We start from the raw sequence: 16,289 nt of genomic DNA, 5'->3' as shown, positions 1-16,289 counted from the left end.
CCAGGGAGTTCCCTTTGAAATGAATGGAACATTTTTTCAAGTCCCACAATTCCCACATTTTTCATTTATTCAAACTATTCAAACATCAACACATTCCACTCATCCTGGGCATTGAAACTAACACTTTCCCAAGTTCCAAAACAAATCCCGGTTTTCCTGGAAATTCTCAAATTCCTGGAATTTTGTAACACTATTACTCAATTATAAATTGTCCCTAAAAACACATTTCTTAACCGAATCAAACAATTACAACACCAACCAATTCAGCTCATTCAGGACATTCATGCTATTTATTGCCTTCAAAAAGATCTCGCTTTTCCCCGAAGTTCCCAAATTACCAGAAAATTCCAATTGAAATGAATAGGAATTTTTTCCAAGTTTCACAATTCCCACATTTGTCAACCGATTCAATTAGTAATAACACAAACATGTTCAGCTCATAAATTTTATTACATGGCCCCATTTTGGATGTAAGCTAGCTGTTCTCCTGCTAGTACGCTAATGTTAGCATGCTAACATTTTATGCTAGCATTTGATCTAATTCCTTACTTCTTAATGGAGTTGGCGCCATTTTAAAAATATGCTAGCCTTTTGCCTGTTAGCATGCTAATATTAGCACGCTAACATTTTAGCAAATGTGTTATGTTTTAAACCTAATAATCATGGATTTTGTTACTTGGTGCCGTCTTAGAAGTATGCTAGCTATTCCCCTGTTACCATGCTACTGTTAGTTATGCTAACAGTTTTTGCTAGCATTTGATCTAATTTTATACTTTTTAACCGAATTGTCATGGATTTTGTTACTTGGCGCCATCTTAAAAGTATGCTAGCCTTTCACCTGTTAGCATACTAATGTTAAGATGCTAATATTTTAGCTAATTTCATACTTTTTAACATAATAACCATTTATTCCATTACTTGGTGTCATCTTAAAAGTATGCTAGCTGTTTCACTGTTACCATGCTAATGTTTTATTCTAGCATTTTATCTAATTTTGTACTTTTTACCTAATAAACATGTATTTCGTTCCTTGCCTCCATCTCAGAAGTATGTTAGCTCTTCACCTGTTAGCATGTTAATGTTAGCAAGCTAACATTTTTTTCTAGTATTTTAGCTAATTTAGGACATTGTAAACCTAATAATCATGGATTACTTTACCTGGCGCCATGTTAGAAAAATGCTTGCTGTTCCCCTGTTAGCATGCTGAGTTTTTATACCAGCCGTTTAGCTAATGGAATACATTTAATGCTAAAAATGTATAGATTCAGTTACATTGTGACCTCATGAAGTATGCTAACTCTTGTAACTATACCAACATTTCACATTTCAAAATTCATACTACATTTCAGTACAGCTTCTGCTCTTCATTTCTCAAACCATTTAACCTTTAATCTATTTCAACTTTCGAACCATTTCTACATTCCACTAGTATTTCAGTTTAGCGCCAGCTCTCGAACATTCAAACCATTCTTAAATTAAAACCATCTCAACATTTAAACGATTTCAACATTCAAACAATTTCTACATTCATCCTACATTCCATTAGCATTTCAGTTCAGTTCAAACTATTCTTCAATTTATACTACATTCTGTCAGCATTTCAGCTCAACTTCAGCATTGGAGCATTCACGCACAATTCCTTCAGGAATTGCCTCATCTAGTTTTAATTTTTATTAATTATTTAAAAGGGATTATGTAGTGGATTGTCCGAAGCTTAAGCAGGCAACAAAAGTAGTTTAGTACAACAAATTTATTTACCCATTATCAGACGTGCAGGTTGAATTGAGTTGGCCGTGCAGACAGACCACATGTACTCCGGAGCAAACAAGACACACACAAGCCAAAATCTCTCTCTAGTCCCGGTCTTCTGCCATTTTTTATATGTTTATCATGTTTATATGTCTTTTGTCACTGTTTTTTTTATCTCGTGCATCATGATTGTTTTGTTTTGGTTTGTCTGTTCCAAAACAACCTCGTATCTCTTAGTCATATTTGGAAAATCTAAACATTCTGTAGACAGGTTGGCATAACTCCATATTCACCTTCGTCCCACAACTGGTCCATTCAATGGCACAAAATAGAAGAGAATTGAAAATGAGCGGACATTCTTAATAGACAAGAAATATAGGTCAAAAGGTCAGAAATTCTACGACATACCCTCCCAGGGTCCTAAGACCCTGGACCAAAACAATTTCTGATGTAGACCACTAAATTAAATATCTACCACAGATAGAGGCAAAAACCTCAATGTTTTTATACGAGGCAAAAATTCCGTCTATGACCCTCCTTCAGAGCGATCGCTGTTACCAGCCTGCAGTAAAACCATCTCACAGAACACAATTAGTGGCCTACCCTTTGATTTAGTAAAGGAATAACAAATACTTTGATCATGAACATAATTAGATGAATGTATATAGACTTATGACTGTAAGACATTTGCAAAAATATTTTTTCCGGCATTTGCAATGAATGTAGTTACCAATATTGTTAATTACCAATTGATTTTGAACACACAACTGAATTTCGTATGAGTCCATGTTCGATTAGTGCTCGTATAGATGGCTCGGTGGTGCTTCAGGCTGGTGGCCTGCCGACATCTCGTTGGGCTTTTGGCTGCCTTGGTGAAGAAAGAGATCCACTCAACCAGTCTGTCTCTGTCTCTTCTTGGGGTGTGGTTCAGTCCATTGGGCAGACTGTTTAATGGCATGTCCGTGCTGGCCGAAATTGGGGAAAAGCTGAGAAAAAGTATGGGGCGTTGGGGCTTTGGTCCAGGCCCTTGGCTTGCTTCAAGGCCTCCTTGCCGCTTCGGCACTCCCGAAACCTCCTTCCACAGCTGCTGGAGTCCCGACGGACACATATTGGCTGGCAACCTTAGTCGTTCTCGTCATCGCTGGCAAGGTGTTGTCTCTCCTCTCGGTTCCTTCCAGTCAGGTATCGGGTGTTGGTCCTGGATTGGCTTTGACCGTGCCCCTCTTAGCGAGTGCAAGGGAATCTGGAGTGGCATTTTGGTCTCATGGTCTTTCCGCCTTCCTAGGAAGCTGCTGGTCCTGAGAAGTGCTGATCTTGTGACTGAAGACGATAACCTGTTTTCTTAAAATAGGTGCCGTTGTTTGACCTAATCTTTTTTGGGGAAACCATGTCGGGATATTAGATCATTCACAAAACATTTAATTACTGAATTGGCACCCTCCTTTGAGGTTGGGGTTGCTTCCGCCAACCATTGCAATTGTCAATCTAAATCATTACGTTCCTTTATCCTTGTACCGGATTGATCATATCGATTAAATAAAACCTCAACACGCTCAAACTTGACCCAATCCAAACTCACCTCCCCCCTCTGTCACTGAAACAGGGACAGTGTTAGTCGTAGTAATAGTAATAGTAGTAGTAGTATTAGTAGTTTCAGAAACATCCAAGAAAAAGAAAAGGCAGCTGATAGTCAAGCGCAGCAAGAACAGAGGCGGAGGACAGGTCATGTTTGAGGTCACTGTTCGCTTTTGCAATAGTACTTTGATATTTTACAACACCTAGTGAATTATTGTGGCCTCAATAATTCACTAAATCGTTGTATTTAATTTAGTCTATCTATGATGGGACAATGCACAGAAACATTAAGTTCAGAAACAGATATGTTCTGTACCAGATTATATCTAAATAGCTACTTTCCATCTGCAGTCCCTGGCTACCTAAATTAAAGGGATCCAAAAATCAAGCAATAAAATTATGACACTAATTAATCATAATCAGAATAGTTTTAGTTTTATTGCCATGTATATAATAAATATATACATTCATAATAATCAATAATTAATCAAAAAATAATCATACTGTAGCATGTAATCAAATTAAGAAAAGTAATAAAATGCCCCTTCATGGACATATTCTTAATATACAATACAACCACACCTTATTTACATCATCACACAAAGACCATAAATGCTCTTGTTCACATCTGTCCTCATTCGTAAAAACAACCAAGATTTTAACAGCCATACCTCACAATTTACAACGAAAATGCTCTCATGGATAAATATACTACACATTAAGTTGATGTGTCAACATAATGCCCCTCTTAGTGACCGTGTGAGCAGCTTTGATTGCTCCAAAGCCACTTTTTAACTTCAAATTTTCTATTCCTTTTGTTATACCGGGGAGAAGGCTAATTGGTCTGTACTTGTTCTGGTCTTCTTTATTTCCTGCTTTATGGATTTAATTATAGTAGCAGTTTCTCGACGTGGTAGGGAAAGTGTTTTCCGTTATTAATTTATTTATCAATCGTTGTTATACGAGCAATAATACAATCCTTATACGTTTTTAGGAAGATAGTGTCCAACCCGTATATATATATCTCTAGATCGTGAGTCTGATAATGCAGCGAAGATTTTAACTTTGTTTCATTTGTTAATTCTAAAATTAGTCCATCCTGAATAAATGACAATTATTTGCACTGATTTTGAGGGACTTTTTATTCAGGGTTTGTACAGACTGGATGAAATGTTCATTAAAATGATCACTTATGTCCAGACTGTCTGCAATAGTAGCGCCATTTATATTTAATGTTATAGTGTTGTTTCTTGTTTGCTCTCTTCCCGTAAGTTTGTACATGGTTTTCCATAACTGTCTAATGTTCCCTTTTGCAGCTATGATTAATTCTAAGTGAAAGTCAGCCTTAGACTTCCGCATAAACATTGTAACTTTGTTCCTCAAAACTTTTAAAATCATACGATCTGTATTTAGACCTGTTATACCGTATTTCCTTGAATTGGCGCCGGGAATATGGTATTCGCATGCCTAGAATTACAGCCGGGTCAAACTCGTTTCGCAAAATAATTAGCGCATGCTTGGCACTTCCGCCGGGTCAAACATGAGTCATTAAATGACTCCCGCCTCCTGGTGGTAGAGGGCGCTAGTGATCCTTCTTGCGACTGCTGGTACTGCAGAAGACCTGCGCTGCAGAAGAAGACAACAGCAGCAATAGTGCGCAGCCATTTATTTTACCATGGAGGATTACATATCTAAAATAAAACAGTTTTCTAAACTGGACTTTCAATCGCAGCAGGAGGTAATACTTAAAAGGAAGATCTCCATCGAGACAGAGAGACTTTTAAAACTGAAGGAAGACTTCTATATCGATGCTTTTCTTCAAAAGGAGCTGGCATGGACTCATTTATACCTAAAGGTAAGACCATAATAAAGTTTTTTTTATTAAATGTGCTTTTCATGATAAGGTAAGCGCCGGAGTGAGAAGAGGTTTTAAAATAATTACCGCATGCATGGCAATCTCGCCTGCTTTTGGTAAACGCAGGGGTGAGAAGAGGTTTTAAATTAATTAGCGCCCCTGCGGCTATTCAAGGAAATACGGTAATTGCTCTTATGAGAGCTGAGTCCCGATGTCTTTATTAGAATCCAAATTGTTTTATTAATCCAAGGTATTTTTATTTTAGCACTCTTCTTTCTGGTTTTGTATTAGTGTATTTACAGATGATCTCTTTGATTTTTGTCATCCAATTGTAATTTTAGTAGGGCTGCTTATCATTTGTATCATGTAGAACAGTGTTTTTCAATATCCTTAAGTTTCTTTCTACGAGTCTTATTTAACCAGTCCAGATTAACGTCCCCCATGACGTTCAATTTTTTCATACTGTGCTGTTTGAGGATGTCTGAAAATGAATCGAGAAAAATGTCTTTAGCTGTGGTCGGTCGGTATACTACAATTACCTTGAAATACATTTCTAAGGAAAATTAAATTAAATTAAATTTTAACATACTCAACTTGATCTACTTTTAATGTTTTCCCTTTCATAAGTCATAATTCCTCCCCCCTTTGTCACTCGATCTGTCTTTTCTGTAATCTTGTCCCCCGGGACATTAATTAGAACAAAAGGTGTTGTGGGTTTTAACCATGTCTCTGATGGACAAGGTAATCCGGATTAGAGTCTGACATTAACTGCTGTATTTGTTCAGTATGTTTCCTTTGGTAGAAAGTTTAATAATGCGGACACGTTTGTTACTGAATACTTTCTACAGACTTCTGTTTCTCTGCGACTTTGTGTATGTAATAAGAAACTATAAATATTTGATATGCTTAATTTGGTTATTTTAGCTCATCTGTTGTGTAGCTGCTAGCTCCTTGTAGCCTACAGCAGGAATGTCCAAATTGCAGCCAATAGCTATGTTTTTAACAGACAACCGAAATAATTAAAAATGTGGTATTTGCGTATCGGTCCAATCAGCGGCAGCTACGCCCTGTTTTATCACTTGATAGGCAGGACAGAGAGCAAAGGAACAATGTGGGTCATTAGTTGTCCATCTTATACCATGCTAATTGTTGTAAGGATAGTTCACATGAGCGGCCATACCTTGAGTCCCACCATATATCCCTTTGAGACACTTGTGATTTAGGGCTATATAAATAAACATTGATTGATTGATTGATATATAAGAGTCAAAAGGCTCCTATTATGAGTCGTCTAATTGGTGATCATACACTTTGGCGGTTTGGGTGGCAGGGCACACGGACGCACCTCAGTCAGCCAGTGCTCGGACAGTTGGAGCAGTCCCCGTCCTCTATTCGTTCCTGGGAGGCGTCCCCAGTAGTTGTCAGCTGATGTCGTGCTGTCAGGCAACATCAGGACGTTCCTTCTGTGCGGTATTGAATTGTCAGGGCACAGTTCGTAAGCAGGTCATTACAAGGTGTGTGCAGGTTGACCACAAAGGAATGCTCCAAAGATTGTGTTGAACATTGTCCGTTGACACTTATGTCCAGCAGGGGTCTGTTTGTATCCTGCTGTTCGTCCTGCTGTGGGCGTCCTCTGTCACACCTGTATTTTTTTGTGAGCATGTTCTGGCTACAACTCTGGAGCTTGTCTTGTTCAGAGAAGTTGGCAGTCCCCCGGCTGCTTAACTCCACCCTAGCTTGACCTAGGACAACCGTGACTACCACCCAAGTCCGTCTGTATGGTTTTACGTTTTGTTGAGGTTTTTTCCCTCCAGAATTTGGAACTCAAAACATGTACACCCATCGTTTTCATATCCTCTCGGTTAGTTCAATTTTGCATATCACGTTTTAAAATCACAGTCTTAACTATCCCATTAAATGTTAATCAATAACCCTAATTCAAAGATTATACGTACTACTTCATGTGTATTTAAGTACCCTTTTAATTCACTTTAAGATTATGTATAAGTTAATTTAAACTATCATTTGTCTATCAGTAGGCGCGAGCAAGCTGTCATACTTGCACTCTGACCTCCCGCTGTGCGTGATATTCTCCAAAACAAAAGAATGTTTTTATTCACGTTTCTCCTTATCTTTCAGCTAAATCTTTTAATCTTTTAACTTTTAATCGTCCGCACTGTTTTTATTTTTGTTGTCTGCATTTTAATTTTGCTTTTATTTTCTTTCATTTCACTTTGTTGTCTGTGAAGCACTTTGAGTCTGCCCTGTGCATGAAAAACGCCACACAAACAAAGCTGCCCCACCTTGCCTTGCCTGTCTTCGACTGGTTATCCAACCTAGTCACAACAAACACACAAGGCCATGCTATAAGCGCCAGGCCTAATCACACTTCTCCTCTTTTTAACACTTTACATATCGGCTCTTATTCTAATTATTAATGTAGGCTGTTATTTGTAATTATTATTCAACACTATTCACAGCAAACAGTTGTAAAGTTATAGTTATTCGCATTATACTCTCAAAATCTATAGCTAACTGAAAGCTGTTGAGATTTGGTTTGCCTCCTTCATCTCAGTGGCCTAGTGGTTAGAGTGTCCGCCCTGAGATCGGTAGGTCGCAAGTTCAAAACCCCGGCCGAGTCACACCAAAGACTACAAAAAATTTGGGAGCCATTACCTCCCTGCTTGGCACTCAGCATCACGGGTTGGAATTGGGGGCCAAATCACCAAAAATGATTCCCGGGCGCGGCACCGCTGCTGCCCACTGCTCCCCCCACCTCCCAGGGGGTGACCAAGGGGATGGGTCAAATGCAGAGGACAAATTTCACCACACCTAGTGTGTGTGTGACAATCATTGGTACTTTAACTTTATTACGTCATGCCATTATCCTCTTTTAGCTCAACACCCAGAAGTATGGTGTACTGCAATGTCTAAATAAAAATAAATTACTCCAAATTAAAAATGTCAGACTACACTTTAAAGTTACCCAACTTAAACTTACTTTTATTAAATTAATTTCCAAACTAACCACCACCACAGCAGACATCTTCCTCAATCCTATCCCAATACTCCCATAAATTAGAAAGGTGTTTCACAATAGTGGTTTAGTAGTTATTTTAAGTAATAGATCTCAATATGGGGAATTTAATAAGACTAAATTTGCCCTAGTGTTTGAATGTTGTATGTCTATCTATCTGTGTTGGCCCTGTGATGAGGTGACGACCTGTCCAGGGTGCAAAGTCAAATTGTGAAACAAAAATTAAAGTTGAATCAAGTGGAAATTGACAGAGTATATGAACTACATTCTTGAGAATAGTAATTGATCATTAATATGTTGGAAGCCGCATATTGAACATATTAAAGAAAAATATCCAAATCCATTGCTATTCGGTATAAAGTAAAACACATGCTGAATAAGAAATGTCTGCACATGTTATATTATACATTTATTTTTCCATATGTAATATTGTTTTGAAGTTTGGGGAAATGTTTATAGAAGAAATATAGACCCAATACTTAAACTTAAAAGGCTAATTTCAATAATACACAAAGCATTATTATTATGATCATACCAATCCATTTTTTATAAGTCATAATGTGTTAAATGTTCAGATAATTTAATTTTAAAACAATGGCAATTATGTTTCCGAGTAAAGAACAACAGCCTTCCGGTTTGTATTCTTAGCTTATTTACATTATGAGGAGAAAACTATCATTTACGGGGGATATTGATTTTTGAAATAGGTCAAGTAAAATAAAAATAAAAATACAAATGTAATTCAGTTCTAGGAGTTAAATGATGGACCATCCTCAGTGATGAGCTGAACACATGTAGTTTTTTGTTATGGTTTAAGAGACCCTTGAAAAGTAAAGTTTTTTGAACATTATAAAATATAGTAACAAATACTTTCATCTTTTAACGTTGATGTTCCAGGTAATTTAATGTCCAGTGAATGTATAGGATAGGTCAATATAAGCTTCGGCTTCCGCCTATTCCTTTTTCGGTCATTCTTTTTCTTTTCTTTCTTTCTGTGTGTAAATGTGTATGATTGTTAATATGTCTAATCTGTACTGTTAAACTGCTCACACAAATTGGTTGATGGTTGATTATATGACCAAAATAAACTTATTTCATTTATTCATTCATTATCTATCGCACTCATAGTTTTATTCCATTTTGCATGTAATTATTCCTATTGATTTCTTCCCATTTCACTCAAACAAATAAACAAACTTGCAGCTAACCACAATCAACAGCATACCATTTACGAATACCTTCATTTGTCACTTTCTCATCTTTTCTTCACTTTCGTTTTCCTTTACAAACAACATCCTGTATCCATCTCTTCCTTACACTTCACACAATGTTTCTATTTTCTGTTCTTCTAGAAACCATTCACGTAACGTAAGGTTATAAACATCCTTTTCCCATATTTTCTCAAACCATCCTCTGCACCCACAATTTTCCTTCACCTGCTCTCTCTTCCTCTCTCTCTCACTCTCTCACAATACAAACACAATAATCCAAAATAATCAGTCTTATAAAATACAACAGGGTCAGCAGCAATCTAAACCTGTATCATTATTTATCTCTTAACCATTTTTCCTCCTTCATAACCTGCATTTTATAATTTTGGCTTTAATATGATTTAGGGCAGTGGTTTTCAACCTTTTTTCCCAGGAAAATAAAGAAATAAAATACAGCATAATGTCATCAATTTCTGATTTATTAAATTGTACAACAGTGCAACATATTGCTCATTTGTTGTGGTCTTACTTGAACTATTTGGACAACAAAAAAATATAAGAAAAACTAAAACGTTTTAAAAATTAAACAAGTGATTACATTTTAATAAAGATTTCTATACATATAATCAATCATCAACCTTCTTTGGATATTGTAATAGAGATCCATCTGGGCTCGTGAACTTAATTCTAAATATTTATTTTGTTGAAGTATTATTCTATAATTATATTTATAAAGGATTTTGAATTGTCGCTATTTTAGAATATTTAAAATCTCAGGTACCCCCCCTTTTTATCCGGGCGGAAACACTATACCCTCCTTTGAGAACTACTGCTTTAGCCTATAAAAAATCCTTTGTCCCACACATCATTAGACTGTACAACTCCTCTTTGGGGGGGGGGCTAGGATAACAGGGAATGCAAAACAATAACAGTGCAATACTTTTTTATATCATGGTCGTTAATGCCTAGTTTCTCTTATTTTACTGTTCTATTTTTATTGTCATTGTGATATTTTTCTATTTTGTTTCCATTTATACCCTTAATAGTTAGTGTTCACTTTTTTCTTCTTCTTCCTGAGGGAACTCTCCTGAAGGAATCAATAACGTGTTATCTGTCTATCTATCTATCTATTGTCAACCCGAGCACAATTCATGACGTCATGCTTATCTTGCAGACAGTTGTTTCCATTTAGTTTTATTCTTTACATGTAATTCTACATTCGTTCTCATTCTTTGTCTGTCTTCTGATTGGAATTTGTTTATCGCTTCTCTACGTTTTGTTTTGACTAAGGCGCTGAGTGTTGGCGACTCTTATCTGTACTTCTTCAGACTACATGTTTCACAGTTTGCACAGATGTTTTTTAGAAGTTTTAGAATATAAATTAAAATTTTACTTCATCGTGATTATTCTTGAAATAATTAAAATGTCAATATAATTAAATAATCATTTTACCTTTATTAAATTTAATTCAATTGTATTTAATGTGTTTGCTATATCATTATTAATTCAAAGCTACAATGTGTTCTAATCTATGATGTGCGTGCGTGTGTGTTTGTCTCAACTTCCACACAGGAACTGGATGGATCAGATAAGCAACAGAGCTGTTCAATACAGTATATTACACACATAATTAATGACTAATGAATTTAACAATGCTTAAATGTCCCAGTCCAAATGTATGTATTGATATTTAAATGTTTATTTATTCATATACAGTATATTTTATTTTTCCTATTATCAAAACCAACCTGTCAGCACTCTCCTCAGACTGAGTACAGCTGTCCACTATATATATATATATATATATATATATATTTTTTTTTTTAAACTAGCTCAATGCTCATCTAATCCAATGCTACCCTAGTTCAATGCTATGCTAACAGTGTCACACCTCTTCGGCCCACTTCTCACGTGCAGCTGTCTCACACAGCCTCGTCACACGCACACATCCCTTATCTTAAAATGTCTTCCAGCAGGGCCTCCTTTTTTTTTTTTTTTCTTACTGAGTCACATGCACACACATCTTTCCCCAAAAAAGCGAGAGCCTTCTTGCAAACCACAGTGTCACAGTTACAATCACCAGCACAGTTAAAAATAAATGCAACAGTCAACTATTTTTCTCATCCAGAAGCACAGCTGTATCATATCAGAACCTTAATAATAAGAAACAACATTTATCATTCACTCTTAGATGGACAAATAGCAAAGGGGGGAGGGAATTCTGGACTTCCCTGCTTAGGCTGCTGCCCCCGCGATCCAACCTCCGAGAGCGGAATAAGATAATTAAATGGATAGATCATTCACTCATATGTTTTCTGTACATAAACTTTGTCTACTTTCTCACAAGCACACACATTTTAGACAATTTTCCAACTTTTACAGATAGCGGGGCTGTGAGAAAAAGCGTGAAAGGAGGGGGGGGGGGGGTTGCGTGAGGGAGAATACCGAGAGGTATAATGTTTGCCTTTCATAAGAGGGGAATTAAAACAGATAAGAAACCAGGTGCTACACAAAAGTTATTAAATTACGCATATATCTAAATGTACCAACATAAACTGACTCACTCAATACACACACATTTCAGCATTCATCATTATACACACACATTTATAAATTACAATACCACCCCATGTCCGGACAAATATAAACAACTAATGCACGCGTGCTTTTGTGGAATAGGCCGTCTCATTAACAAACACAGGTCCCTTCATTACTCATACAACGGCGATTAACCCGTTCAGCGGAGCAGCCCCTGGTTTTACTCCCTGACCAATACACGGCAACAGCATAAAAGCACCATAGAGTCACTGATAATCACCCAATGCTCTACAGTCATCATGTTTTGGTCAGTTCCATACAGTTTCACCAAAGCTTCACCAAAGCTCTACCATATGGAGCGCGATCTCTATCCATCTATACTGCAGCCAATTAAACAGAACGTCGTGACAAATATAGGGCTGCAACAACTAATCGATTAAATCGATTAAAATCGATTATAAAAATAGTTGCCGATTAATTTAGTCATCGATTCGTTGGATCTATGCTATGCGCATGCGCAGAAGCTTTTTAAAAAAAAATATATATATATATTTTTTTTTTTTAAATAAACCTTTATTTATAAACTGCAACATGTACAAACAGCTGAGAAACAATAATCAAAATAAGTATGGTGCCAGTATGCTGTTTTTTTTTTCAATAAAATACTGGAAAGGATAGAAATGTAGTTTGTCTCTTTTATCCGATTATTAATCGATTAATCGAAGTAATAATCGACAGATTAATCGATTATCAAATTAATCGTTAGTTGCAGCCCTAGACAAATACAGCTCAGTTGATCTCCTTTACCGGAGTCACCAAACGGTCACCCAATATGAGGCTTTTCCACCGCTGCAGTTTCCACATAGAGAGATATGTCGCACATTCATAGACTTCATACATTTGTATGGGCCAAATGTCACACCAGTTAGAAAACCCTGCCTTAAATTTAGCTGTATCCATCCATCCATCCATTTTCTACCGCTTATTCCCTTCGGGGTCGCGGGTGGCGCTGGAGCCTTGCTCAGCTGCAATCGGGCGGAAGGCGGGGTACACCCTGGACAAGTCGCCACCTCATCGCAGGGCCAACACAGATAGACAGACAACATTCACACTCACATTCGCACACTAGGGCCAATTTAGTGTTGCCAATCAACCTATCCCCAGGTGCATCCAACTCTGGCTAATTCTGATGCACTTGCAGAAAGAAGCATCCTCTGCCAGCAACGACAGAGGATGAAGAGGTTAAAATAAAATTTTCGTCTCACAGTCTACGCTTCAAAAACACTCCAAACCACCAAAATTCTATTAACAATCCCCTTTTAGCTAAAAACAAGAAATCACAAGTTTTCAACAAACACACAGACAAATGATCACATATAAAACAACTCAATGCAACCATAATTTACCCCATTCCAGGTTGTTTTTGGAGAACCTGACTAAACCTATCTTTTATCAAAAACAGGTTCAGCAATTAGTCTTATCGATCCGGCTCTCTCCAGGCAGAAAATGTTTACACTTTAAGCAAACTGCTTACCTTGTGATGCGCGCGTACAACACACTGTCTGCCTGACAGAGAGAGCGGGAGCGGCTGTCGACCTGTAGCTTCTGGGCCATCATGTTCGTGACGCCAATTTGTGTAGTGGATTGTCTGAAGCTTAAGCAGGCAACAAAAGTAGTTTAGTACAACAAATTTTATTACCCATTATCAGACGTGCAGGTTGAATTGAGTTGGCCGTGCAGACAGACCACATGTACTCCGGAGCAAACAAGACACACACAAGCCAAAATCTCTCTCTAGTCCCGGTCTTCTGCCATTTTTTATATGTCTTTTGTGCGTCACTGTTTTTTATCTCGTGCGTCATGATTGTTTTGTTTTGGTTTGTCTGTTCCAAAACAACCTCGTATCTCTTAGTCATATTTGGAAAATCTAAACATTCTGTAGACAGGTTGGCATAACTCCATATTCACCTTCTTCCCACAACTGGTCCATTCAATGGCACAAAATAGAAGAGAATTGAAAATGAGCGGACATTCTTAATAGACAAGAAATATAGGTCAAAAGGTCAGAAATTCTACGACAATTACATTTGCATATAGTTAGAATAATGTCACACGTTGCAGTGCTCTTTGTAAAATGTAGCTGTTGAATCTTCTGTTACCGTTGAAATTGGTCAAATTTGGCTTAAGCTACAGTTAAAGCCTGCGAAGATTGAAATGTTGTCATTGTGCACATAATTACAGCCCAAAAGGCATGCTCCAACTCTGGACAAGTTATTGTTAGGACCAAAACAATGGGCTTGCCAAGACTAAAAAGTCAAATGAAAACCAAAACACAAATAACACAAAAGAGGGGGGGGGGGAAAGTCAGCTATTTTAAAAGAGGAAATGCTTTAGACCAGGGGTGGGCAATTAATTTTCACCGGGGGCCGCATAAGCAACCCGAGCACTGCTGGAGGGCCACACGACAATATTTCAATTAAATTTTGCTCAATATTATTTTTGATATACCGTAAGATAAATAATAATGATGATAATAATAATAATAATTAATAATAATAATAATAATTTAATTTAACCTAACTTAACTTTATACAAAAGCAGATTGCTTTTGATGGTCACTTTATCCTGCATTATCCAACATTTTTCCCCATCAGATTTGGACAACCATCTGTTGTTAAAAATAGTTTTTAATCATATTTATTTTATATTGTTTTTTATATTGGTTTTATATGTAATTTTTTTTTCTTTTTATTCAGTCATTGGTGGAGCTAAGGATAATATTTGAATATTGTTTTTAATATTGTTGTGCAGCACTTTGGAAACATTTTGTTGTTTAAATGTGCTGTATAAATAAAGTGGATTGGATTGTCACACCTGCCAGCTTGTCCCATTTCAGTCCTAACATGTCCAAACACGCATTTACCTATGTGAACAAGTCATTACCTGTGGTTGTCGCTTTAATTGACTGCATGGCTGCCAGCTACTCCGTGATTTGAAAGTCTGCAGTTATCCCACGTAAGAAGAAGAGCAGCTGGGCGGTGTCACGTACATCATTCACAGCTCTCATCCAAAGTTAGCGAAAAACAGTCCATGTCTCCGGGCATATCAGCGCAACAGAGTCCAATAAGCACTCCTTAATAAACTCTCCGTCAGAAAACGCCTTACTTTATCTGGCGCTTTTGTGAGAAATGACGAAACTTGTCCTGACGGCTGCATCTCTGGGGGTGTGAAATATGGCAAAAATTCCTTGTTGGGTTTGCAGTTTTACCATCAACGCTTCGGCCTCCCTTGTGCGCGCTTCATCAGACACATTCCGGTATTTTCCCTCGTGTTTCTTCGTGTAGTGGCGATTAAAATGATATTCTACCACAAATTAAGCACACGGCTTTACCATTAATTTATGTAAAGAAATACTTGCCAGTCCATGTCTTGTTGAAAACACGCCATTCGTCATCAACTTTTCTTTTTTTAGCGTCTCATCACTTGTCTCTATGCACCTTCACTCACAGGTTCCCCCCGGACATACGGCATAAATAACACATTTCAAAATAAAAGCAGCACAGTTGTATTGCGCGCACGACATAGATGTTTTTTAAACTTTATTTTGTAATTTGTGATTGCGCCGTTCAATTAACTCACAATCGCACACGCGCATACGTCCACACGGAAGTAATACAAATAACGCTTTTCAAAACAAAAGCAGCACCGTTGTATTGCACACTCGACATAGATACTTTTTGAAATTTATTTTGTAATTTATGATTGGCCTCACGCGGGCCGGACAGGGATGCGCAAAGGGCCGGATGCGGCCCGCGGGCCGTACAATGCCCAGGTCTGCTTTAGACAATTATAGAAAAAAAGGTCAGAGATGACATTAAGTAAAAACAGGCAATCAAGTATATACAGCTGAACTGACAAAACAATATCAATATATATGGTAGGGGTGTAACGATACACAACATTTCGGTACGTACCTCGGTTTAGAGGTTACGGTTCGGTTCATTTTCGGTACAGTAAGAAAACAACAAAATATAAATTTTTTGGTTATTTATTTACCAAATTTGTAAACAATGGCTTTATCCTTTTAACATTGGGAACACTATAATAATTCTGCCCACGTTAATACACATTAAACTGCCTCAAGTTGTTGCTCATATTAAATAAAATGACAAAACTTTTCTTCTACATATAAAAAGTGCAACATTAAAGACCTACTGAAAGCCACTACTACCGACCACGCAGTCTGATAGTTTATATATCAATGATGAAATCTTAACATTGCAACACATGCCAATACGGCCGGGTTAGATTAGTAAAGTGCAAT

General features: G+C 37.2%; 1 protein-coding gene across 6 annotated transcripts in view; it reads right to left on the bottom strand.

Annotated features, from left to right (window-relative positions):
- Nucleotides 1-16,289, bottom strand: part of cep350 (centrosomal protein 350) — a 113,189-nt gene that overhangs the window by 70,515 nt on the left and 26,385 nt on the right. For 4 of the 6 annotated variants that reach the window (XM_062038697.1, XM_062038696.1, XM_062038693.1 and 1 more), the window contains one exon: nt 13,500-13,619. The exons of the other annotated variants lie outside the window; for them this stretch is intronic. The gene's annotated coding sequence lies outside the window, so the exon portion shown is untranslated. The remainder of the gene's footprint in view (nt 1-13,499; nt 13,620-16,289) is intronic. 6 annotated transcript variants of the gene reach the window in all.

Source organism: Entelurus aequoreus, linkage group LG27 (assembly GCF_033978785.1).
Source record: "Entelurus aequoreus isolate RoL-2023_Sb linkage group LG27, RoL_Eaeq_v1.1, whole genome shotgun sequence".
In the NCBI taxonomy this organism is placed as follows: Eukaryota; Metazoa; Chordata; class Actinopteri; order Syngnathiformes; family Syngnathidae; genus Entelurus; species Entelurus aequoreus.
The sequence above is the reverse complement of the archived record's forward strand: the minus strand, read 5'-3'. Positions and strand labels throughout refer to the sequence as shown.